Source organism: Periplaneta americana, chromosome 6, assembly GCF_040183065.1.
Source record: "Periplaneta americana isolate PAMFEO1 chromosome 6, P.americana_PAMFEO1_priV1, whole genome shotgun sequence".
Lineage (NCBI taxonomy): Eukaryota > Metazoa > Arthropoda > Insecta > Blattodea > Blattidae > Periplaneta > Periplaneta americana.
The window spans coordinates 121,503,904-121,527,978 of NC_091122.1; the positions used below are offsets into that span (position 1 = coordinate 121,503,904).

Genomic DNA, 24,075 nt, shown 5'->3' on the forward strand with positions numbered 1-24,075 from the left:
CATAATTTCCTCGTCCTTCCTTTGCTCCATGGTTCCCTTGTTTCTATTTCCTCGTCTTTCTCGTATTTTCCTAACTACCTTACTCCTATGGCTACGTAGTATCATCTATATGCTACTCTGTCATCTATCCGACGCTTGCTTTCCCAATAATAATCTAACTAGGCCTGTATTTGCACTCGACTCACTTCCAACAAATTACGCAATACATTTATTTCACTCTTTCCCCCAAAATATCACACACAAAAAAAATACATATATATATACACCCAAAATATCACACCAGAAATTGAAACATATACACTTTATAATTATTCCCCCAAAATATCATATACATATATACACATTTATACGTCTTCTATTCATACTTGCCACAGCCTCTCCGAGTCGCCTTCTCTGGTGGTCCCCGTGTTGTCTTCTCTAGTGTTGTCGTGATGTCGCGATGGCTTGGTTCTGTTCCCGCCTTCCAGCGTCGTTCCTCGGCTATGCAGGGCTGAACTGCTCCGTCCGGTCCTCCTCGTTATTTGGTGCTGTGTTCGCACCCGGGGCCGGTCACTGGAACAGCTGTCTTCCTTCGAGCCCCACGTTGGGCGCCATTTGTGGGTGGTATCGTTATTGGGGCCCCACGTTGGACGCCAATTGTGGGTGGTATCGTTATTGAGGTCCCACGTTGGACGCCATTTGAGGGTGAGTGGTTATTGTGACCACACGTTGGGCGCCATTTGAGGGTGGGTGCGTCTCGATGTTGCGTGAGATTCACTCAGGGTAGCCGAGGTACTGTTGTGGTATAGGGTGATGTCGGGAATAATACCAAGCCGGCTACTTATATAAAAGGCAGTGTAAATTCCAAAACTATAAGTTTATTGTCGTATTCACTTGGTAAACCCTAGAATATGTATTTCCGGCTGACATATAATTCAATCGTTGGTCGCACTTCTGTATCGACTCTATGGCGGCTCTGAATAAGCTCTATCCGATACTACAAATTCAATACTCTGTCCAGTACACTATGACACGAAGCGAAATAGTAGTCCTGTCGACACCAAACGAAGTAGTTATTCTGCCCTGTATGTAGGGCCGCCGACACGGTGTAAAGTTGTTTTGATGATCTCCGCTCCGAAGCGGAATAGTAGTCGTTATCTCCGCTCCCCGTCACCCTTATTTATAAAAACCTATCCTACACTAGAACTAACTATCCTATTGGTTAAAAACTACGTCACTAACTGGCCTAAAATCTATTCCCTATTGGTCCAAAGTGACCTCATAAGCTGGACCAAGATCTCTTCTTATTGGGCGCGAAATATGTCATCTCTAAATTTAAACTTTGGATTTCCCATAACCTCAAATTAGTTTGTATATCTCACAAGAATACCCGTTCTTTGGAAAACCCAAGCTTGGCAGTATCTTTCCCACGGGTCTAGTCCGACTCCGGCTTTAGAATTTTATGCTTCATCGAGTCTCTATACGAAAACCCCGCTCAAGGTGGCCCTAAATCTGTCCGATGCTGACAAGTGACGAAACACCTGTGTGAGGAGCTAATTCTAACGAAGTCGCCAGAACATCCCCGCGAATACATGTAATAGAAATATGGAGATATCACTTCGCTAATAAATCGGTCTCTCCCTCTCCTAATTACTGCTTCATTATGTACGTTACATCATCTATCAATCTTATTTTCGGCCTACCAACTGCCCTTTCCCTTCTGGATTTTCATCTTCTAGAAAAATTCTATCGCATTATTCGTTCTGAGAAACTGTCTCAACCACTGCAATCTTCTGAGTTTAATATCGGTAAAAATATTGATACTTTATACAAATTTTGGAGTTCCCATAGCTATTTATTGAACTTCGTCAGTCTTCCTCGTCACAAACCTCCAGTATTTTTCTTTCCAGGTATTCAGGACTTTAAAAGTTGCTCGCTCAAGTAAGATCGAAGTTTCGCTTCCATATACAACAGCAGATTTAACATTTGTTTTAAAAATTCTTATTTTAACATTTTTTGAAAATACCTGCGCTTTAAAATTATATTCAGTGTTCTAACGCAACGGTTATCTATATTTATTGTATCCTTAATTTCAACCATGGTATCACGCAACGGTTATCTGTATTAATTTGTATCCTTAATTTCAACCATGGTATCACTATTATGTATTATTGCGTTTAGGTGTGTAAAACGGAGTTACATACGCCATTAAACAAATTTCGGTATCAACAATATTTAAAACGTGTATTTTCTTAAAAAAAGTTTTTGTAGCATCTCAATACTTTCTCTATACCTCAGACAGTGAGAAAGTAATGACCACTAAATTTCTTCACAATGAAGATCTAAGAGCCTCTCTCTTCTATAGAATCGAGAAACAAATACGAGAGGCCGCTTCAGATAAAACACGATGTCTAATGGGACGTTAATCTTTAATTTATTTAACGCTCTCTTTCAACATGAATGTTACATAGTGACAATGTCATGATCACGCGGCGATAATGTGAAAGTGATGTAATGACAACAGCAGGGGAAACGAATGTGCTCGGAGAAAACCTATCCCACCATTATCTTTTCCCGCAACACAACAAATAGTGTATAAGAGAATCTAATCCTGGCCCCGTCAGATCAGAAGCGATAAACGGTAGAACCAAAAAGCAATGAGAAAAAGAGAAGCAGCCTGGGAGCATTTCGATAAAAGTCTCGATCTCAGTGAAAGGAAGTTCAGTGCTCTGCTCTTCACGGTCAGCGGGACTGTATTGTATTTATGATGTTGCTGTGTTTCCCCTGTGAGGTCATGCGTTCTAGGACCGATATTTCTCTTACATGAAGCGAAACGGCGCGACTCGGAAGTCCGAAAAGGTAACGTTAACTTAGCCGAGGTGCAGAGAAAATATTGCAGACAACACACATGGTATGTTTCATTTCCGAGATAAAAATTGTATTACAACTTGTAATATCTTCTCTTCAGCTTTGAAAATACGAGTAGTTCCATTGCATGTGTGACTGTGTTGGCAACTTATCCATAATGATCGAAGAAAGAAGTAGCCTATGTAGCTGTTCCCTCTATTTCTTCGTTTTCTCTTTTCGTCTCTTCTTATTTATCTTCTTTTTTCCCCTCGCTTTCCGTTTACTTCTTTTTCTTCTTAGCTCTTTTCTCCGTCTTCTCACCTCATCTCTCTTTCAGCATACTCCTCCTCTTTCTTCTGTCACTCTTTTCTCTTCTCATTTCTCCGTTTTTCATTTTTTATCATTTCCGTTTCTTTATTCCCTTTCTGTCCTCCATTTTGGTTTTCTCTTCTTGTTGGTCTCTTCATCTCTTCTTTCGCCTATTTCTCTACTCTTCTTTCTTTTCCTCCTATTCTTATTGACAATTTTCTCTTTCCGTTCATTACTTTATTCTTTTTATTTTTATATTTTGTCTTCCATTTCTCTATTTTTAACTTTTCTCCTTTCTTCTGTTCACCCACTTTCTATTATCTTTCTCCTGCTATTGTTCTCTCTTTCAATCTCTTATTTTCAATAACTGAGTCTATTTATTCATACTAATTCAAGAAAATTCAATATTTTTTAGTAATATTATGTATTTCCATGTATGTGTATGTATGTAGGCCCTATGTATGTGTGTATGTATGTATGTATGTATGTACAAAGATGGATTTATTGAGCAATGTTATACAGATGTACTATATTATCAGAATTTTCTCTTAAATCCAATGAACGGGTCTTCTGACCCTACGTGCTGTGTAAAACAAGTCCTACTTTGTAGGTTTTACCCCCCCCCCCTCACCTATGATTAGATCCAACCACTTTTCAAAAGAACACACAGATTAACATGAAAATGGCACAAACAAAACACATTATATAATATACCCTAACCTAAAACAGACATAAAAGTGTATAATTAAGTAGTTACCATTATCCCTTCGTCAGTTCGTATCACAAACTTCAACACATGAAGTTCTAATCTGTCGTCTTCAAGAAGAACAATCCAGTTTTTTGTTCGCATTCTCTATTCCACACGAGGTCAAGGCATGCAAGCGAACTCCTATTCTGACTTAGCATCGAGGGTGGTAGATATTTTCTCCGCATATGTCCCGTTTCGACACACTGGAATAAAATATGTCTATAGGAGTCCTTTTCCCCGCACAGTGGACAAAGGCGTTTTCCTTCTTCATTGACAATTTTATTACCCTTCCATGCCCCCAATCTTAGCCACGCTAAACCTGCTCTACTGTCTTTGTTACAAGAATTTATGTAGTCACACCTCCCCCAGTTAAGCACGAGATCTGATTATAAATGTAATGAGTATGTATGTATGTATGTATGTATGTATGTATGTATGTATGTATGTATGTATGTATGTATGTATGTATGTATGTATGTATGTATGTATGTAATGTAATGTAATGTATGTACATATGTACACTATGTATACCAAAGTTACTAATCAAAGATATATATTTTTTGTCTAACGGAGGGTCATTCATGCATATAAAGCCAGTCGTGTAGACCAGTTTACCGACAGAGTCTTTGTCCAGGGTGCGCTATAGGAGGCTGGTTTACGCTACATACTCAATGGAATTATATGATAATGAAGATTTGTTGGGATACTACAGAGGAACAGGAGCTCCTGTTACCTGGATCACGGACTTGCCCAACACAAGTTATATATAAATCGGAGGTACACCCGAGATCGAAGCTGGGTCCACAGGATTTTAAGTCCAGCGCTCTAGCCACTAGACCACTGTGGCGGCTTCTAATCAAAGATAGTATGAATATAAGAATTGTAAAGACTATAGATGGAAGCTGTTGTGTCTTTATAGAATTATTACCGAACAAAATACTCAAAAGATTAACTACGAGTAATAAGCGAAATAAAATGTAAGTTAGTTCCTTTCTTCAGATCGAACTGCGATCTTTAGAGTACGGGACCAGTTCTAGCCAGCAGTCCACTCATTTATTGCGGGTTGAGGTCAGATGATTTATGAACTGTTTAAAGCAATTGTCTAAAGTGACCCATCAGAGCCATTACTGCATGAGGGTCTCATTGAGACAAGCTTTGTAGTCTAACTAGCAATGACTGCTCAAATTTGTTAAGAGAAAAGAAAGGACTAAATAATATTACTCAACCGACCATCTATTGTGATGTGATGTTTCCAGTACAAAACCAGCTGATTCAGGTTTTCTTTCCATCAGAGAAGTAAAGATTTTGTTACTTGCGCCAAAGGTATTCATTGTATCTTGCATTGCTCTCTCTTTTTAAGCGCTGACCTTGAAGAGTGCTCAATATATTACTTGATGATTTTAGTTGTTTTAAAAGTCTGAACAAACATATCCACACATATTCTCACACAGCACACGAAAAATAAGTACAATATGCGCCAAAACAAACAGTTTGAAGATCTCATAATTTTCCGTGAATTTTTCCTTATCCATCGCATTCACCAGTCGTTACGTTACCTGATGCCTGTGTATTCGTTATGTTTAAGGATTCCATCTTTATGGCGAATCCACCTACAACAATAATGATTGTGAAATCATGGGAAAAACAGTGGCTTTCTTTCACCAACTTCATCAATCTCTATTTACAAACATGTTTGAGAATCTACGTGATATTATGAATGTTGCATAGAAAATAATAGAACGCATTTTGAGCTTGTGTTTTGCTGTATATAGATCTCTCTTACTTACTTACTTACTTACAAATGGCTTTTAAGGAACCCGAAGGTTCATTGCCGCCCTCACATAAGCCCGCCAGCGGTCCCTATCCTGAGCAAGATTAATCCAGTCTCTATCATCATACCCCACCTCCCTCAAATCCATTTTAATATTATCCTCCCATCTACGTCTCGGCCTCCCTAAAGGTCTTTTTCCCTCCGGTCTCCCAACTAACACTCTATATGCATTTCTGGATTCGCCCATACGTGCTACATGCCCTGCCCATCTCAAACGTCTGGATTTAATGTTCCTAATTATGTCAGGTGAAGAATACAATGCGTGCAGTTCTGTGTTGTGTAACTTTCTCCATTCTCCTGTAACTTCATCCCGCTTAGCCCCAAATATTTTCCTAAGCACCTTATTCTCAATCACCCTGAACCTATGTTCCTCTCTCAGAGTGAGAGTCCAAGTTTCACAACCATACAGAAGAACCGGTAATATAACTGTTTTATAAATTCTAACTTTCAGATTTTTGGACAGCAGACTGGATGATAAGAGCTTCTCAACCGAATAATAACATGCATTTCCCATATTTATTCTGCGTTTAATTTCCTCCCGAGTGTCATTTATATTTGTTACTGTTGCTCCAAGATATTTGAATTTTTCCACCTCTTCGCAGGATAAATCTCCAATTTTTATATTTCCATTTCGTACAATATTCTGGTCACGAGACATAATCATATACTTTGTCTTTTCGGGATTTACTTCCAAACCGATCGCTCTACTTGCTTCAAATAAAATTTCCGTGTTTTCCCTAATCGTTTGTGTATTTTCTCCTAATATATTCACGTCATCCGCATAGACAAGAAGCTGATGTAACCCGTTCAATTCCAAACCCTGCCTGTTATCCTGAACTTTCCTAATGGCATATTCTAGCGCGAAGTTAAAAAGTAAAGGTGATAGTGCATCTCCCTGCTTTAGCCCGCAGTGAATTGGAAAAGCATCAGAAACTGACCTATACGGACTCTGCTGTATGTTTCACTGAGACACATTTTAATTAATCGAACTAGTTTCTTGGGAATACCAAATTCAATAAGAATATCATATAATACTTCCCTCTTAACCGAGTCATATGCCTTTTTGAAATCTATGAATAACTGATGTACTGTACCCTTATACTCCCATTTTTTCTCCATTATCTGTCGAATACAAAAAATCTGATCAATAGTCGATCTATTACGCCGAAAACCGCACTGATGATCCCCAATAATTTCATCTACGTACGGAGTTAATCTTCTCAAAAGAATATTGGACAAATTTTGTACGACGTCAACAAAAGTGATATTCCTCGAAAGTTACCACAGTTAGTTTTGTCCCCCTTTTTAAAAATAGGTACAATTATGGACTCCTTCCATTGTTCTGGTACAATTTCCTTTTCCCAAATAGCAAGTACAAGTTTATAAATTTCGCTATATAATGCGCTTCCGCCCTCTTGTATTAATTCTGCTGGAATTTGATCGATACCTGGAGACTTGTACTTTTTCAGATTTTCTATCGCAATTTCGACTTCTGAAAGCGTGGGTTCGGGTATAAATGGCTCAGCAGTTTGTATTTCAATTTCGTCCCGATCATTTCTATTTGGCCTATGTACATTTAGTAGTTGCGCAAAATAGTTTTTCCATCTGTTTAGGATTGATGGAGAGTCTGCAAGCAAGTCACCATTCTCATCCTTGATCACGTTTACCCTTGGCTGATATCCGTTCTTAAATTCCTTTATACCCTTATATAAATCTCGAATGTTTTTATTCTTACTATTTGTTTCTACCTCATTCAGTTTTTCCTTCAAGTAACCTCTCTTTTTATTCCTAAGTGTACGACTTGCTTCCCGTCTTTCATTGAAATAATTATCTCTCTTCTCCTCGACTGGATCCTGTAAGAATTTCAATTTTGCCTGTTTCCTTCTTTCTACTACCATGCAACAATCTTCATCAAACCACGGTTTCTTTTTCTTAGTTTCATAATAACCTATGCTCTGCTCAGCTGCAATTTTGATACTATCTCTGATATTTTCCCACACGCTATTAACATCTAATTCTTTCTCAACTTCGTCGGAACTTTCTAAAGTGTCAAACCTATTGGAAATTTCGACCTGATAATTTTGCTTAGCTTCCTCGTCCTTTAATTTCAAAATATTGAATTTAGTAATATTAACTTGTTGCTCTACTCGCTTGGCTACTGATAATCTTTCTCTTAATTCTCCAATCACCAAATAATGGTCAGAATTACAGTCTGCACCCCTGAAAGTTCGAATATCTACTACACTAGTATGTCTCCGTTTATCTATCAAGATGTGATCTATTTGGTTGTGTGTCAATCCATCTGGAGAAGTCCAAGTATATGTATGTATATCCTTATGGGGGAATGTTGTACTTTTGACAATTAAATTTTTCGATGTGGCAAAGTTGACTAATCTAACTCCATTGTCACTACTAATTGCGTGTAGGCTCTCTTTTCCAATAGTTGGTCTAAAAATATCCTCCCGTCCTACTTTAGCATTGAAATCCCCCAATAAAATTTTCATGTGATATCTAGGGAAATGATCAAAAGTATGTTCCAATTCCTCATAGAAGCTATTCTTTATATGGTCGTCTTTCTCTTCTGTAGGGGCGTGAGCATTTATAACTATGATGTCGCACCATCTACCCTTAAGTACTAAATATGATAACCTGTCACTGATAAATTCGACCTTTTTTACTGCTGATTTTATTCTTTTATGAACAAAGAATCCTGTTCCTAATTGGTGATTATTGTTTCCTTCCCCATAATACAACAAGTAATCTCCTATTTGTGATATGCCATTCCCATCTAACCAACCTCTTGTACTCCCACGAAGTCTATTCTATATCTAGCTAGTTCTTTAGCTACTAATGTTACCCCTCCTGTTCTATAAAGACTAGTTACGTTCCAAGTGCCAAATCTCAAAACCTTATTCCTTTGCTGTGGTCGTGCCAGAGAATCAATCAGTCCTATTCCGAGGCTTATTATAAGGATACGTAACAAGCTGTTTTTTACGGTGATGGGTTGTTAGCCCTTCGCCCAACCCCCAAGCTGGAGGACCACCCCTTATCGGCTGTCCACGACTGCTTATTCAATATATTCGCAGCTACCCTCCATATCTGGAGGCCGTCTCCTCTATCCGCAACCTGAGGACATATAGATCTCTCTATTGTAATAATTCCTAATAGGCCTATATGTTGTGTGTATTGAAGAAAATCGCGATTTAAAAGTGATATAAATGTCAAAATATATCAGTGGTTTATGTCAAGCATATTGCTTTCTTTTCGTTTGCAATTTTATAAGAACTTGCTTGTTACGCTTAAGTGAATATTCATAGGAACAGGAGATGTTTACAACTAGCGATCGCTAATCCTTTTTAAGAAACAAGAGTGTTTTACAACTTGTGGTCAATAATCCTATAAGAAAGGGCCTTTCTATAATTTCTAAATGTAAGTCTACCCATGTAGTCAGCTGGCCAAAGGAAAGTAAAAGCTTAGTCTGAATTCGCAACGAAAAATATAAATAATTCCTTGTTATAATTAATTTATCTTAGGTAAATAGGCTATATATATTTTTTTTGTTTAATACGACCATTTCATTTGTCAGTTTAATTCTACGTCAATCATGTCAATTGATGCCCATAGGAGCAAGCGCGCGCTTTAGAGCTCAGGAGAGCCTGAGCGCTTTACAGCGGAAAGGAAAGAGAAAGACGAAAGATGTAGTATATGACTCTTGGTCGAGCTATACTCAAGGGCGGCCAGCACTGATTCAATGCATAAAGGGAAGAGAAATTATTAAAACTGTGTCCATGTTAATTTTTAGATTTGTCTGAGAAGTATAAGTGCATTATAAGAATGTAAGTTTTGATTTTAATGCTCATTTTTCACAAGTTTGATTTTTTTATTCAAAAGAAATATTTGCTCAACTTTTGTTTATAGAAAAATGAAATTTTCAGATATAGACCTATTTATTTAGTAGCCTTACGGAATGTTTTCGTAAATCTAATATACCGTAAATACGTATTACTGAAGATAGTGTATTGAAAATTTTGAAAATATTCGCATGGAAATTGTTTGTAAGGAAATGAATTAACAAAGCAACTGCTGTTACATGACAAGCAAAAGATACATGCCCATGTGTTGTAAAAATGTCAGCTCTATAGCTTCAGCACATTTCGAGAAAATAATTTAATATTCTGATGATAGGAAGTTGCTCACCAATATCACTTTAAAAGCATAATGCAATAAGAGTTTTGTTATGGAATGTTAGTTACACTTAAAACATATACAGCACCTAGGTAACTTTGCTTTGTACTGTAATATTGTTTTGATTGGTTTATTGATTACTTTTATAAGGCTAAAGATACCATCAATATCAATTCCAACTTATCATGTCATACTCAGTCTCTTTTTTTGGGATGTAACTTTCTTTATGAATGATGTGTTTCATCCATTTAGTACAGTAGGCCTATAGTTGTACTACTATGGAATTTATGTGAATATTCCTTCTTAACTCTTTATTATGTTATTAACATTTAAAACACAACTGCAATATTAAGAAATTGGTATTAGTACTTTTGTTTTACAGATAATATAGATAATATCGAACAGAAAGAAGCCATGTAAAAATAACGACATAAAATTTCACGTTCCGTTTGAAGTTTGTGCACCACTGTTTTCTTAATCCAACAGGCTGCTTATTCATATACACAACCCTTCCTCTTTCCATACTTAGCGTTTGATGTCCGCGCACGATGTCAAGGTCAGAAAAATGCGCTTGCTTTGACATCACTGTTCTACGTAATGAAAAAAATCACGTAGAAAATCAGTTGTCTCATGTTTCTGCAGTGGATGTCTGAAACTCGCGTGTATTTTTGATTTCAAATAAAGACGTTATGTTTTGCTAGTAAATAGGTGTCACGAAAGCGACGCATACTGCCTTATTATATACAGTACGTTTTACGAATTTTGTAACAATTCAGTTGCTCTTTATTGCAAATGATTTATTTACCATTTATTTTCTTTAACTATTATCATTTAAAGTAAGTATTTATCATTCAAATGTATTACTTGGGCAGCACTAGGCGCGATTCATTGTTTCTGTAACGATCGACCCGCGCCCCAAAGGAGTAACTCCTCCGACAGACCTGCAGATATTCCCGTAGCGCACGTCCAATTGCTGTTTACGATGTACGCGTAATCGCATGTCACCTTGAGGAGGAGTGGTACGTCAAGGTCGGACCAGGCGTTATTACCCAAACTGTTTCTACGGTTATAGCTTGTTCTCGAAAGGAAAGTCTTTATGACGGTTGTCCATATCAGTGTTCTTATTTAATGACGCTTTGAAATGCAGAAATTATTCTTCATCGTTGAGTACATGATGATGATTATAGTATTGATAATAATAATAATAATATTATTATTATTATTATTATTATTATTATTATAACTTGGAGCAACAGTAACAAATATAAATGATACTCGGGAGGAAATTAAACACAGAATAAATACCGGTATGGAAAATGCCTGTTATTATTCGGTTGAGAAGCTTTTATCATCCAGTCTGCTGTCAAAAAATCTGAAAGTTAGAATTTATAAAACAGTTACATTACCGATTGTTCTTTATGGTTGTTAAACTTGGACTCTCACTCTGAGAGAGGAACATAGGTTAAGAGTGTTTGAGAATAAGGTTCTTAGGAAAATATTTGGAGCTGAGGGGGATGAAGTTACAGGAGAATGGAGAAAGTTACACAACACAGAACTGCACGCATTGTATTCTTCACCTGACATAATTAGGAACATTAAATCCAGACGTTTGAGATGGGCGGGGCATGTAGCACGTATGGGCGAATCCAGAAATACATATAGAGTGTTAGTTGGGAGGCCGGAGGGAAAAAGACCTTTAGGGAGTCCGAGACGTAGATGGGAAGATAATATGAAAATGGATTTGAGGGAGGTGGGATATGATAGAGAATGGATTAATCTTGCTCAGGATAGGGACCAATAGCGGGCTTATGTGAGGGCGGCAATGAACCTCCGGGTTCATTAAAAGCCAGTAAGTATTATTATTATTATTATTATTATTATTATTATTATTATTATTATTACTATTATTAGTACTACTTCTAATTCCACAATTGGGACATCTAGTCAACATCTACGGCTGTCCACTAGGATTCAGAATACAAAGCAGAGGTTAACTTAAAAATAAAGTACAATTTGACTTGCGGAGAGAGTACAGAATAAAAGTTAACTTAAAAATAAAGTGCAATAATTGATTTTCGGAGATAAATCAGATAAAAGTACAAAGAAGAATAATTGAAATGAAGTAAATAATATTATGTAGTCTTATACAAATGATTGTGTAAAATGGACAATGAATCTCTCAATACCATCAGATAAGTTTTGTTAATGTTCTCATTAGGAAATTTAAAAGAAAAGAGAATGGTTTTGGTTAAATTAAATGAAGTTCCCCTAGCGCCAAAAAGAAGTCATTTCACTGCCTATATATTAATATTAATTTTGTATATCTCACTTAAGTGAGGAATACATGGTTTGTAAATAGACTTCTTTTCGTCGTTAACGTTATTGGCTTATTGATCATCCTTCTCAAAACGGACAGTGGGGTCAAGAAGAGGCTAGCTTGATTCCGGCGATCGATGGCTATATTGTCTTCTGGTTGACTTATCCTCAGCTAAGTCCACACCTGTGGAGTAACGGCTAGCGCGTCTGGCCGCGAAACCAGGTGGCCCGGGTTCGATTCCCGGTCGGGGCAAGTTACCTGGTTGAGGTTTTTTCCGGGGTTTTCCCTCAACCCAATATGAGCAAATGCTGGGTAACTTTCGGTGCTGGATCCCGGACGCATTTCACCGGCATTATCACCTTCATCTCATTCGAACGCTAAATAACCTAAGCTGTTGATAAAGCGTCGTAAAATAACCTACTAAAAATCCTCAGGTAAGCAATGCACTTCTTCGTAAACCTCCCACTTTGCCCTCCGAAGAGTAGTTGCAATGGAGCTTCTCATCTTGAAGTGATGATTGTTTCTCAATAATTCTTCTTTAGGGTAATAACCCAAAACATGAGCAAGGGTTCCTACTTCTTTGCATCCCGGATCTTTTGATCTTGGATGACATCATCATCATAATAATAGCCTAATAATATAATAATAAATAGTAATAATGAAATAAAAAATAATAATAATATCATCAATAGCAGTGGTGATAAGTTAAATGGATGAATCAAAAGGCAATTGTATGAAAATAGGCAATTGTTTGGCTCTTTGGCATATTACGGTGCTGAACAGAGAAATCGATAAAAACGTTACTATCCTCAGTATAGTTTGTCTGTCTGGAAAATGTAATCCGGCATCTCGTTTGAGAATAAACTTTTTACGTCGTTAGGTATGTAGGCTCTATAATGTATGTAATGTATGTATGTATGTATGTATGTATGTATGTATGTATGTATGTATGTATGTATGTATGTATGTATGTATGTATGTATGTATGTATGTATGTTTTCCATTCACAGGACATACAGTGTCCGTCATTCTTATTCGTACTTATTTAATTTAAACGAATAACACAACATTCTGTACAAAGTAATTATACTTATACAATAATATTAGTGTACTATGCTTTAAAACCATTTCTTAGGGCGTTAATTTACAACTAGTTTTATTTTAATCCCTAAATAACAAAAATATTAATAAACATATTATTTTGAAAATAAAATAGTATGTCATTTATATTCGTACACTTGAGTAATGTTCACATATTCGGGGGTCCGTGCCTTAATGGTAACAGCGAGAGCAACGTAAACAGTGCATTACCCCGTGCTGTAGGGTTTGTTTTGCTTCAGCAGTCACTTCTGTTCGAAATGGGCAAGTCGAAGGAACTCAGTGCCGAACTAAACGGGACGATACTTAAACTGACTCTTAAAGATTATTCTTTAAGGAAAATATACAATATAATAAATAAAAGCCATTCCAGAATACAATGTAGTTAATGAATTCTAATACAGTGGATCTACTGCAAATCAGAAGAGGAAACCAAAAGAAAAAAAATACTTAATGAGAGAAAATAATGTTTTATCATGAGACAGATAAAATCAAATCAACTATTAAATGTGCCGAAACTACGTCCTCTCACGACAAAAACCACAGGAAGACCGTTAGTGAATCAACGGTGCGGCGTGTCCTATATAAATGTGGATTTCATGGTAGAGGGATACGGAAGAGGCCCTTAGTAAATAGGAAAAATCGAGTTTCAAGAATGAAATTTGCTAAAGCTCATGTAAATAAGGAGCAAGAATTTTGGGACAGTGTTATTTGGTCGGATGAGATCAAGATTAATCTTTTCGGATCCGATGGTGCCCATGGAGTATGGAGAAAGAATAATAAGACCGACGAAGTGGATAATACTTTTTCCACTGTGAAATATGGATAATGATTTGGTGCTGTATGTCCTCGAAAAGCGTAGGTAATATCGACTTCATTGATGGAATTATGGACAAAATGGTCTATAATAACATCTTGAAAAATAATGGCAAGTAAAGCGCAATTTGCCATCTGTCTACATTTTCCAACAAGAGATAGGAAACAAACGACCGAAATGAACAGACAGTGATTGATATGGAACGTTCCGAAGCAACTTCATACTCCTCCTCAATCACCTGATCTGTACCCCTTCGAGCATTTATCATTGAGATTTAAGGAAAATAAACATAAAAATACAATTTCGTCCAAAGAACACCTCAGAACCGTTGTGCTGAAAGAATGGCGAATGTTCACTCAGCAGCAATGTAAAAAGTTGGTAAATTCCATGCAGAGAAGGTGCCAGGCAGTGATCAAAGCCAGAAGATATGCAACCAGATATTAGCAAAAATTGTTTGTTATTTTTGTGGAGTTATTTAATTTTGTTACTAAGTGTACGAATATAAATGACAGGTGAAGAAATTCTATCTTTTGTTAAATTTTGTTTATTTACATGTTTATGATATATATGGAGTTTATTTTTTGTTTTATTTGTATTCATAATGCTGCTGAACAGAATTTTCAAAGATAAATATAATACTTTCATTTCATGTGTCCTTTATCACCAAATTTGTTAAATATTTTCACCTGTACGAATAATACTGATAGACACTGTAGGTCTACATATCCGATTTCGAACAAACTGGTTATGAAATTATTTTTATCATCCACTTCAATGTCCGATACCCACTTCGGAATAATGTCTCTAACAAAAGTATTCAGATGTAAGCAAGCGGTTTTATTAATTCTATAAGTAATGTTCAAAGAATTTTTTTTCTATCATCTGAAATTGTGCTTCTTTCTTATTAGCGGCTTTCCTCGATGGTCCAACATAGTCTTGAAGAGAAACGAAATCGTTAGTGATGATAGAGAACTAGATTTTAATATATATATATATATATATTTTTTTCGTCAATACAAAGCAGAGCAGTCTGATGTAACTATTGAAACGAATAAATGGAAAAACTGTTTTATCCCAAATGTTGAATGTACTCTGAAGTGAAGTTTATTCAATTTTAACTGAATATAATCTCCTTATCTGGAAGAAAACACGCTATAATATGTAACTAGACATTATGCGGTTATGTAAATTCTTTGTACTTCAGTACTTACTGTATGTGCTTAACTCATGTTTCTTATTACGTTTCTCAAGGATGGCTCCAAGGAAAAGGGAATAATAATCTTTGAATATTCACTGTTTTACTTCAGAAAAAAAAATACTCTTCCTTTTCGCTTTCTTTTCCTGGTTCTATGCTCTTGTGCAAAGTGTTTAAATTTCCATAGGATGCTCATGTTATGGGATTAATTTCAGAGCTGTGGTGCCCTGAGAAAACAATACAGTGCAGTAATCTCCTGATTAGCGTAACGAACCGATTTAGATTGTCGGAGGGGAATTACTGTTAAATGCCTGCGGTAACAGCAAATCAACTTTCTCGGTCTGTTGATAGCCTAGGGATGTCAATTGCATTTCAGTCGAGTGGCACCTCTGAAGAGGAATTTATTCTATAATAGAATTACAGCACACAACGGTTCCTCCATTTCTTGTGTTCCCTATTGATGGAGGCGACATACAGGTTTGAAACGCTGGATAATTCCCCATCTACGACACGATGCATTATCGCAAAAACCTGTAAAATAATAATATTGTTTTAAGTTCGTGGCGTTTTTGATTTCTATGGCAATAAGAAATTTGTTTGATATTTGCCATTTTAATGTCATAGTATTGTGTTACTGAATACGCCTTGAATTTTTTAATTTCTAAGTAAACTTGTCTTATTTATGGGCTGAAGAAAATGGAGTGTTAAGTGAAGAAGAAAAAAAAAAAAAAGAAAATCAAAGAATACCCGACATATCCTTTCGTTTGAATTTAACCGAGAAGTAAAGACATTTGAGGCCGCTAGAACCATTTGTGCCGTTGACATGGAATGTAACACAATTGCAGTACGACATTAATATGGTATTGTCATTTCAAAGAGGATCATTTTGACATGAATGATTCTCCATGTCAGAAGATCGTCCGAATGTGATGAAGACTGTTTAAACCAGGCCTGCACAAACGGCGCTCAGTGAGCGCGGCTGCTCCTTTGGAGCGGGAGAGCCGTCTAACAGGTCGCCGGAAAGGTACGTCGGTCGGAATAGTTGGTATAGCGCTGGCCTTCTTTGCCCGAGGTTGCGGGTTCGATTCCGGGCCAGGTCGATGGCATTAAATGTGCTTAAATGCGACAGGCTCATGTCAGTAGATTTACTGGCATGTGAAAGAACTCCTGCGGAACAAAATCCGGCACACGGGCGACGCTGATATAACCTCGGCAGTTGCGAGCGTCGTTAAATAAAACATAATATTTAACATTTAACGATTTACAGCTCGAAGTTATTGATCTTCATGGGACCTATGGGCTAAAGACCGTTTGAATAATACTACTAGTCTGGTTGAGTTTTACAAGACTAAACCTCAGCAATAATATCCACGACTACACAGGCTGGCTGTGAAAATGATTGCTATGTTTGGCTCAACATTTATATTTGTGAGCAATTTTAATGTTTTCTATAATCAACTTTAATAAAGGCAGGCATCAAACATCTGTAACTGATGTTTCATTACGAGCAGTACTGTTCTTTTCAGCTGCCAACAGCATAAAACCTCGTTTTCATGTACTGATAAATAAAAATATAACAAAATGATATTGTACATTTAAGTAGCTATAGAATTTCTATTATTTCTGTAAAATAAATATTTCTTTCTTAGTTAATAATAGTCCAAGATAGTTTCGTAAAAACTGAACGGGAATTCATTTAATGAATATTCGTACTAGTACTTCCTTTTGTGTACATTTTGTACGAGATCACCCCTTCTTCCAGTCCACCCTTATACAGAGCGCAGCCAATATCTGCATTCCGCTAATGAGCTGTGAGCAGGCTCGGAGAGCGCAAACCTTGTGCAGGCTTTTAAACGTTTTAATTCACGGTGATCCGCGTCAATCAACTAGGGAATTAGTTATTGCGATCAGTTGTGACCTATATTGTGACTGTATGATATTTGCATTCAGTGGGAAAAAGTAAAAAAGTTAGGTTTATGGAACCTTACATTTTGAACGAAAACAACAAAAATCAGCGTGCTACCATTGTTTCTTCGCTTGCTTGTCAATGTTTAGCTAACAAAATTGATCGTTTTTGTCCCAGATTGTTACTGATGATGAAAAATGGTGCCTTTATATCAACATCAATAACAGAAAAGAATGGCAGAGCTCTAACAGAAAAGCTCTCCGCATGTAAAAGCTGGTGTCCATCCACATAAGCTAATCTTGTGCTTCTGATGAGACAAAGAAGGCGTCATTTATTGTGAATTCCTTCCGAGGAATGTAAATATCGCTGCTGAGATTTATTGCAACGATTGAGTCACTTTGGTGCCACAATTCAACTAAAATGAACGGGAGGACTGCATTAAAGGCCCATTCACAATGAAAATTAAACATAACCGTAACATAAACGTAGAAGTTTGCGCCCAGGCTACCAAATGGGATCATTCACAATGATTCACATAAGCATTGACATAAACATTACCGTAAGACGTTAACATGAAAGTTTGCAAACTCCAAACTTTCATGCTTATGCTTGCGTGATTTGCAAACAGAACACAATCGTGGAGCGTTGAAGTATACGACAGAATATGAGGAAATGGCGTCGTTGTTAAGTTTCCAAGGTTACCAAGTATGTTTGCTGTTATGTTTATGTTCCCATCGTGAATGATAGCATGACTTCTTGATTTTACCGTAACATTTACATTCTTAAGTTAACGCTTACGTTACGTTTAATTTTCATTGTGAATGAGCCTTAAGTGATTTTGCAGCATTATAATGCCCGTCCGCATACTGCCAACATTATAAAAACGGTTATCCAAAAGCTGGGTTGGGAGGTTATTCTCCATCAGATTTTGAATTTTTTCCCGCTGTCTATCCAAATGTGTCTCGGAAATCTCCAAAAATAACGAAGCTGTTATTCAAAATTGGCTTGACGATGAATATCTTCAGGCGTGGAATCGAAAAACTGCCAGGATGTTGGTAGTCAGTCATAATACAGGAGAATATATTATTGATTAGTTTATGTATTTTAATTTTGTAAAATAATAATTTTTGTTTTGATAACAAACATTTCTAATTTATGCATCAACCTATTATAATGACCAGAGCTGCGATTCCTTTAACTAAAACATTGAAAATAGGTTAGTGGTGTCTAGACTATAGCTGCAGTCTGACGTATAGAGTTACGAGCGTACACTGACAACGAGAACACGATATCAAAGGAAGTCGTCCCGTGAAGGTTTGTTTTCCTTACTCACAAATGGAGATTTAATTTATTACGAGCACAAGCGCTAGTCAGAACGTAGTCTTACATTGTTCAGAAATATGCCGAAAATAAAAAACACAACATGCAATAAATACTGGTTAACGAATTTGGCTGTGAGTACTTTTGTGTGAATGGATGTAATATATTTTGTAAAATATGTAATGTGGAAATAAGAGAGGAGAAAAAAAAATTAATTTCGTTCAATCACATTGTACTGTTCTCCAACCAGGAGATAAACCGTGAAAGGAATGTGCTTACTATTGCGTCATCTATTGGAGCGAAGTAGATAGATAATATTAGAGTTACTACGTCAGTTTAAAAATCATGCTATCTCCTGCATATGTTATTTCCTGTATGGAGGAATTAAAAGACCAGGAGATCAACCGTGATCTAATTTTGTAACTAGAGTAGTATAAAAATGTGTATATCAGTGTTATTGTTTGTGCTATGAGAGCTAGCCAATAAAGATACGAGTATCCACGTGTGTGACCTTATGACATCTTATGACATCAACATTCATTCACAGCATCACCCCGCTCCGTTTCATTCCCTGGAGACTTTCTCGTGGTTGGAGTACAGCAGAGCAGTGGAGTACAGTACAGCTTGATTCAGGGATTTTGGCCCCTTCAAAAAGTAAGTATTCAGACTATGAGCGAGTTACTCATCACTACTGGCGGACTGGGTCGCACAGGTCAGGCCGCGCAGTCATAACACCTAACACTTCCTTCTTATCATGTCGCGGTACACTTCGTCTTAAAACACAATATTCTTCCGCACGTCCCGTTACTATATTCCAACCAGAAGAAAGTCTCAGGGGGATGAGACGCAGCAGGGGAATGCTGTGAATGAATGTTGATGTCATAAGATGTAATAAGGTCACACACGTGGGTACAAGCATCTCCATAGGCTAACTCTCAAAGCATATGTGATACACACATATTTATACTACCTCCATACAGGAAATAACATATGCAGGAGAGCGCATGTTTTTTAAACTGACATTATAACGGTAATATTATCTATCTACTTCTCTCCAATAGATGACGCAATAGAAAGCACATTCCTTTCACGGTTAATCTCCTGGTTGGGGAACAGTACTAACCATTAAGTCTGTTGACTAAACAATGTCATGATGGCTTATATTTTCTTGACATGAGTGTCCCTCAGCTACGAACATAGATATTATTTTCATTCTCCCTCTTCCCCCTTCTCCGCCTATGCACAATTGTGATTAAATTTCTTTCTTATGACGCAACACACAGCTCGCTCACTAGACAAACAACCATGGACAGGGGCCATTAACGCTGAATCGAACTGTAATTCAAGAAGATATAGTGAATGAAAATTCATGTTAATACACAACAGGAAGAACTCCCATCCACCTCACAAAGTACAAGTACCCAACAAGATTTTTCATCCAACTGCACCTCTTTTTCTTTTGATACAATCAGAATGTATATTGTAATTTATTGTCATAAAGATCAGTCAATCATACACTGGTATTTGTTATGCATAGAAGTACATTTTATTTATGTATGCAAAACTGTAATTTTTGTTATGCATAGAAATGCATTGTATTTATGTATTTTATTTAATTATTTTTTAAAGTTATATGAAGTTTACTATGTTAAATTCCAGTGCAAATGTTGCTCAATAATGAAAAATTTAGTACACATGGAAACATTGTTTCATTGACCTGCTAGAAGATTTTTCACCCGATTGTACCTGGATACACGCGAACACTGCTTCCGAATGGGATCTTAAATGTATTCTCTGTCTCTTTCTTTCCTCTAGAAACATAGTCGATGCGTCGTTTACTGCACCGCGCAGGTTAAAGGAATCTCAGCTCTGATAATGACTATTTGAGGACGCTTTACCAGTTGCGAAATTAGTCCTATCTAGTAGCAGGATAGCAATTTGGAGAAATGAATCTAAAGATTTGTCATGAAAACATCCGACCATGAGGAGTTCGAGGATTCGACTGGGATTATCTAATATTCGCATTACAATTGGAGAGAAAAATCGGGCTAAACTAGAGCAGAGGTAGTTCCCAGCGTAATTAGATCAAACAGGATTGGAACTCGAGACCAATTGCAATCTCAGAGCATGAATCCCGCCCTCCACCCCTAGACCTCTCGGACAGTGACGAAATGTTGCGTAACTCGAATTACAGTTCTGTTTAAACTCGAAACCATGTACAGTATTTATTTATATGCGGAAAGGCAGTAGGATTATTCAACTTTCGTGCATTACTTTCCGAACACAAGAGGTTTTGTGAAAGCTGTTTGTCTATGTTAAAAAAATTCAACATTATATTTCCATTAGTTTTTATACGAGAGCTTGCGCCAGCTGTACTTGGTCATAGGACCAATAAACGCTGCAACATGGCTATGTTGATGTAACGGTGACGCCATAATGCATTCGAAGTGACCTCAAAGCCCGGTCACCATGGAAATGAATCAAGGTCCTTATGAGACAGAAACGAACCAATGTCAATTTAATGAACTTCGATTTTGACCGTTAAATACTCTCATACATGCAGAATTCGAAATTGCTGTGCACACTGACAGTTGAACAACAAAGTGACGTCACTGTATCTGAACAATGACATTCAATCATCGTATTTCTCTTCAATTACAATATGAATCGATTCGCCATGATATCTCGGACAGGTCAGGTTCGCTGATTAAGCTTCATTCTGTTTCAAATCGTACTTCGGATATAAAAATAATAACACTAACAATACAGTAGGCCTAATAATAGATCTAATGATGATGATGATGATGATGATGATAATAATAATAATAATAATAATAATAATACATTTATGAACATAGGATCTATTTGTTAGAAATATCTGAAGCTAGCTCTTAATATCTCTTCAACAGAACTACAATAAAAATTATTAGGATCACGAAGGTGAAACAGTTTTTCATTATAGGTTTTACGCGTTTCTGATTGATCCACTTGCTGATTCATTCTCTCAATCTCTCTTATTCATTGTATTGCACTCTTTTCCTGTCTTTCTCTCACTATTATTACCATTCTTTTTTTTTTCTATTTTCTTTTCTATCAATTTCTTCGTTCATTGTCCGTTTTTTTAAACTCATAGAAAAATTCGGTCCCATATCATTCTTCCGAATGCAGTTTTTCGAATGGACAATTTCTGAAACGCAAATTTCGAGTTGATATAGTTTCGAAAACCAAATTTCCGAAAGTGACATTTCCAGAATTCTCATTTATTGGAATGTAGTGTTTTCCGAAACCATTTTCCAAATTGTTTTTCGGAGATGTAATTTACTTAGTTTTCGGATTTCACATGGGCTTTCATTGCAGAAGTAATATTTCTTTTACAATATTTACATTTCATCCTTTTACTAGAACTTTGCACATTTGTTCACAAAATTTACGATTGACCTTTCTCCTTTAATTTTGCAAATCTGTTTATAATAGGCCTTTTTATATTTCACCTTTTTATTGGAGTTTGGAAACTCTGTTTACAAGAGGCCTATTTACATTTGGCCTTCTTATTTGAGTTTTGTAAATCTGTTTACAATATTTACATTAAACCTTTCATTGGAGTTTTGCAAATATGTTTACTTACTTCCTCAGAGAATGAATGACCGTAGCCGATGAGGTGATGAAGTTGTGACCAACGGTCCGCAAGTACTGTATCCGTGTGTTTTCTTCTTTGTGTGTCCCATAGTCTTGCTCAACAATAGGCCTAATAATAATTTCAGCCCATCCCGTGCGGATTTCGTTTTGTATGTATTTATTAACACTACAATTGAGTATACACCCGGCGGCAGTGATATATAATATATAATACAGTTACATGAAATAAAATAAACGTAAATGAAATAAAATAAAATAAACGTAAATCTATAAATAGTAGATGCAATAAACCTAGGACTATAAATAAAAACTATTCTATAATAACGCCTACGATAAGAAAAAGTAAATCTAACTTATAAGTACTTCTATTTCACCCAACTATTACCAATTTAAGTTTTAAATTTGCCTCGCCATCTTGGTGAAACTTGGTAGCCTATTATACAAAAGTTTAATTATTGATCTTCCATTATTATACGCAGAAGTTGTAAATTATTATTACTGCTACGTATTTTCGGAAATGTGCGTGTGAAAAATGGAATCAGAAAAATTAAATTTCGGAAAATTGGCTTCGAAAAATTTATCCGGGAAAACGATTATTCGAAAAAAGTCTATGTCGAGTTTTGGTTTCGGAAAAATGGACCGGTAGGCTAAATTTCACTCTCACTCATGCCCTTCCTTTCTTTACTATAACTCTCCAACTCTGTCATTGTCAGTACCACTCTCTTACTTCCTCATTCCGTCTCTCCATCAGTGTGTATCTCATCAGTCACTCTGTATTTTACTTCCCTCGTGTAACTCGCTATATCACTCATTCTTACACTGCCACTCTCAGTCTTAGTCACTTACTAACTCATAAGAATATTTGATTAATGAGGTGGTTTTAAAAGCGGAAAACAAGTGCGGATACTCCAACACATCGTATGGTTTCATGTTTGGTCTTCATAGGTTTCCAATATCTACTGCAGAAATACAATTTTCCGTGCAATGTGGGTAATAGCACTCGGAAGTTTAAATAGGATCGAGTTCGGGGGATGCCTATATGAGGAGAGGGGGATGTTTCAACATCACCTGGTTTTACACTTCCCATATGGCGGAGGAATGGGGTGAGTCGAGGGCGTTCCAGTCTAGACATCTCGCACAGGCAGTCCAACTGTTCTCTTAGTGAATTAAATGATCGAACAACTGTAGTGCTTGTTTGAAGACGTAGTTCTTTAACCGTATGGGTATAATGGGGGTAATTATTATGAAAACCTGAGGCGAGGTAAACTAAACTATTCAAGAAAATCTTCCTTACCATATTATGTTATGACGACAAATATCATTGTACGAGAATGACTTTACAAACCTCTTTTCTACATCCCTCACAAAGAGTCACCAACATCAACCTGGAAGTTTATACTTTATTTTAACTTTATTAACTGCCTCCCATTGGAGGTAGTCCAGAAGGACACAGTATAGCCTACTCTCCTACATGAATTTTACAGTACCTAGTAAATATTTTACATAAATATTTGTTGACAGAAAATTAAAATAAACATATACAGTATATAATGAATTATAGAGTGAAAAGAAATTAAATAGGGTGAATATGATGACTCAAAATTTGTATATACTGATGTGATAGTGTCAGATCATTGTTACCTAGTAAATTTAGCAACACTAATGCATACTTGTGGTGTGGAAGAGAAGGCCTGATGGTCTTAACTCCACCAGAATGAATGAATGAATAAATAAATAAATAAATAAATAAATAAATAAATAAATAAATAAATGTAAAAATGAGTAAATCAATAAATAAAAAAATGAGTAAATAAATAAATATAATAAAATTGTAATCACCTCCATGACTACTGACGTGCAAGAAAGCACTATCAAACAGAACTAAAG

General features: G+C 36.4%; 1 protein-coding gene across 2 annotated transcripts in view; it reads right to left on the reverse strand.

Annotated features, from left to right (window-relative positions):
- wake (wide awake) overlaps positions 1 to 24,075 on the reverse strand; it is an 883,946-nt gene that overhangs the window by 125,613 nt on the left and 734,258 nt on the right. The gene's annotated exons all lie outside the window — the stretch shown is intronic.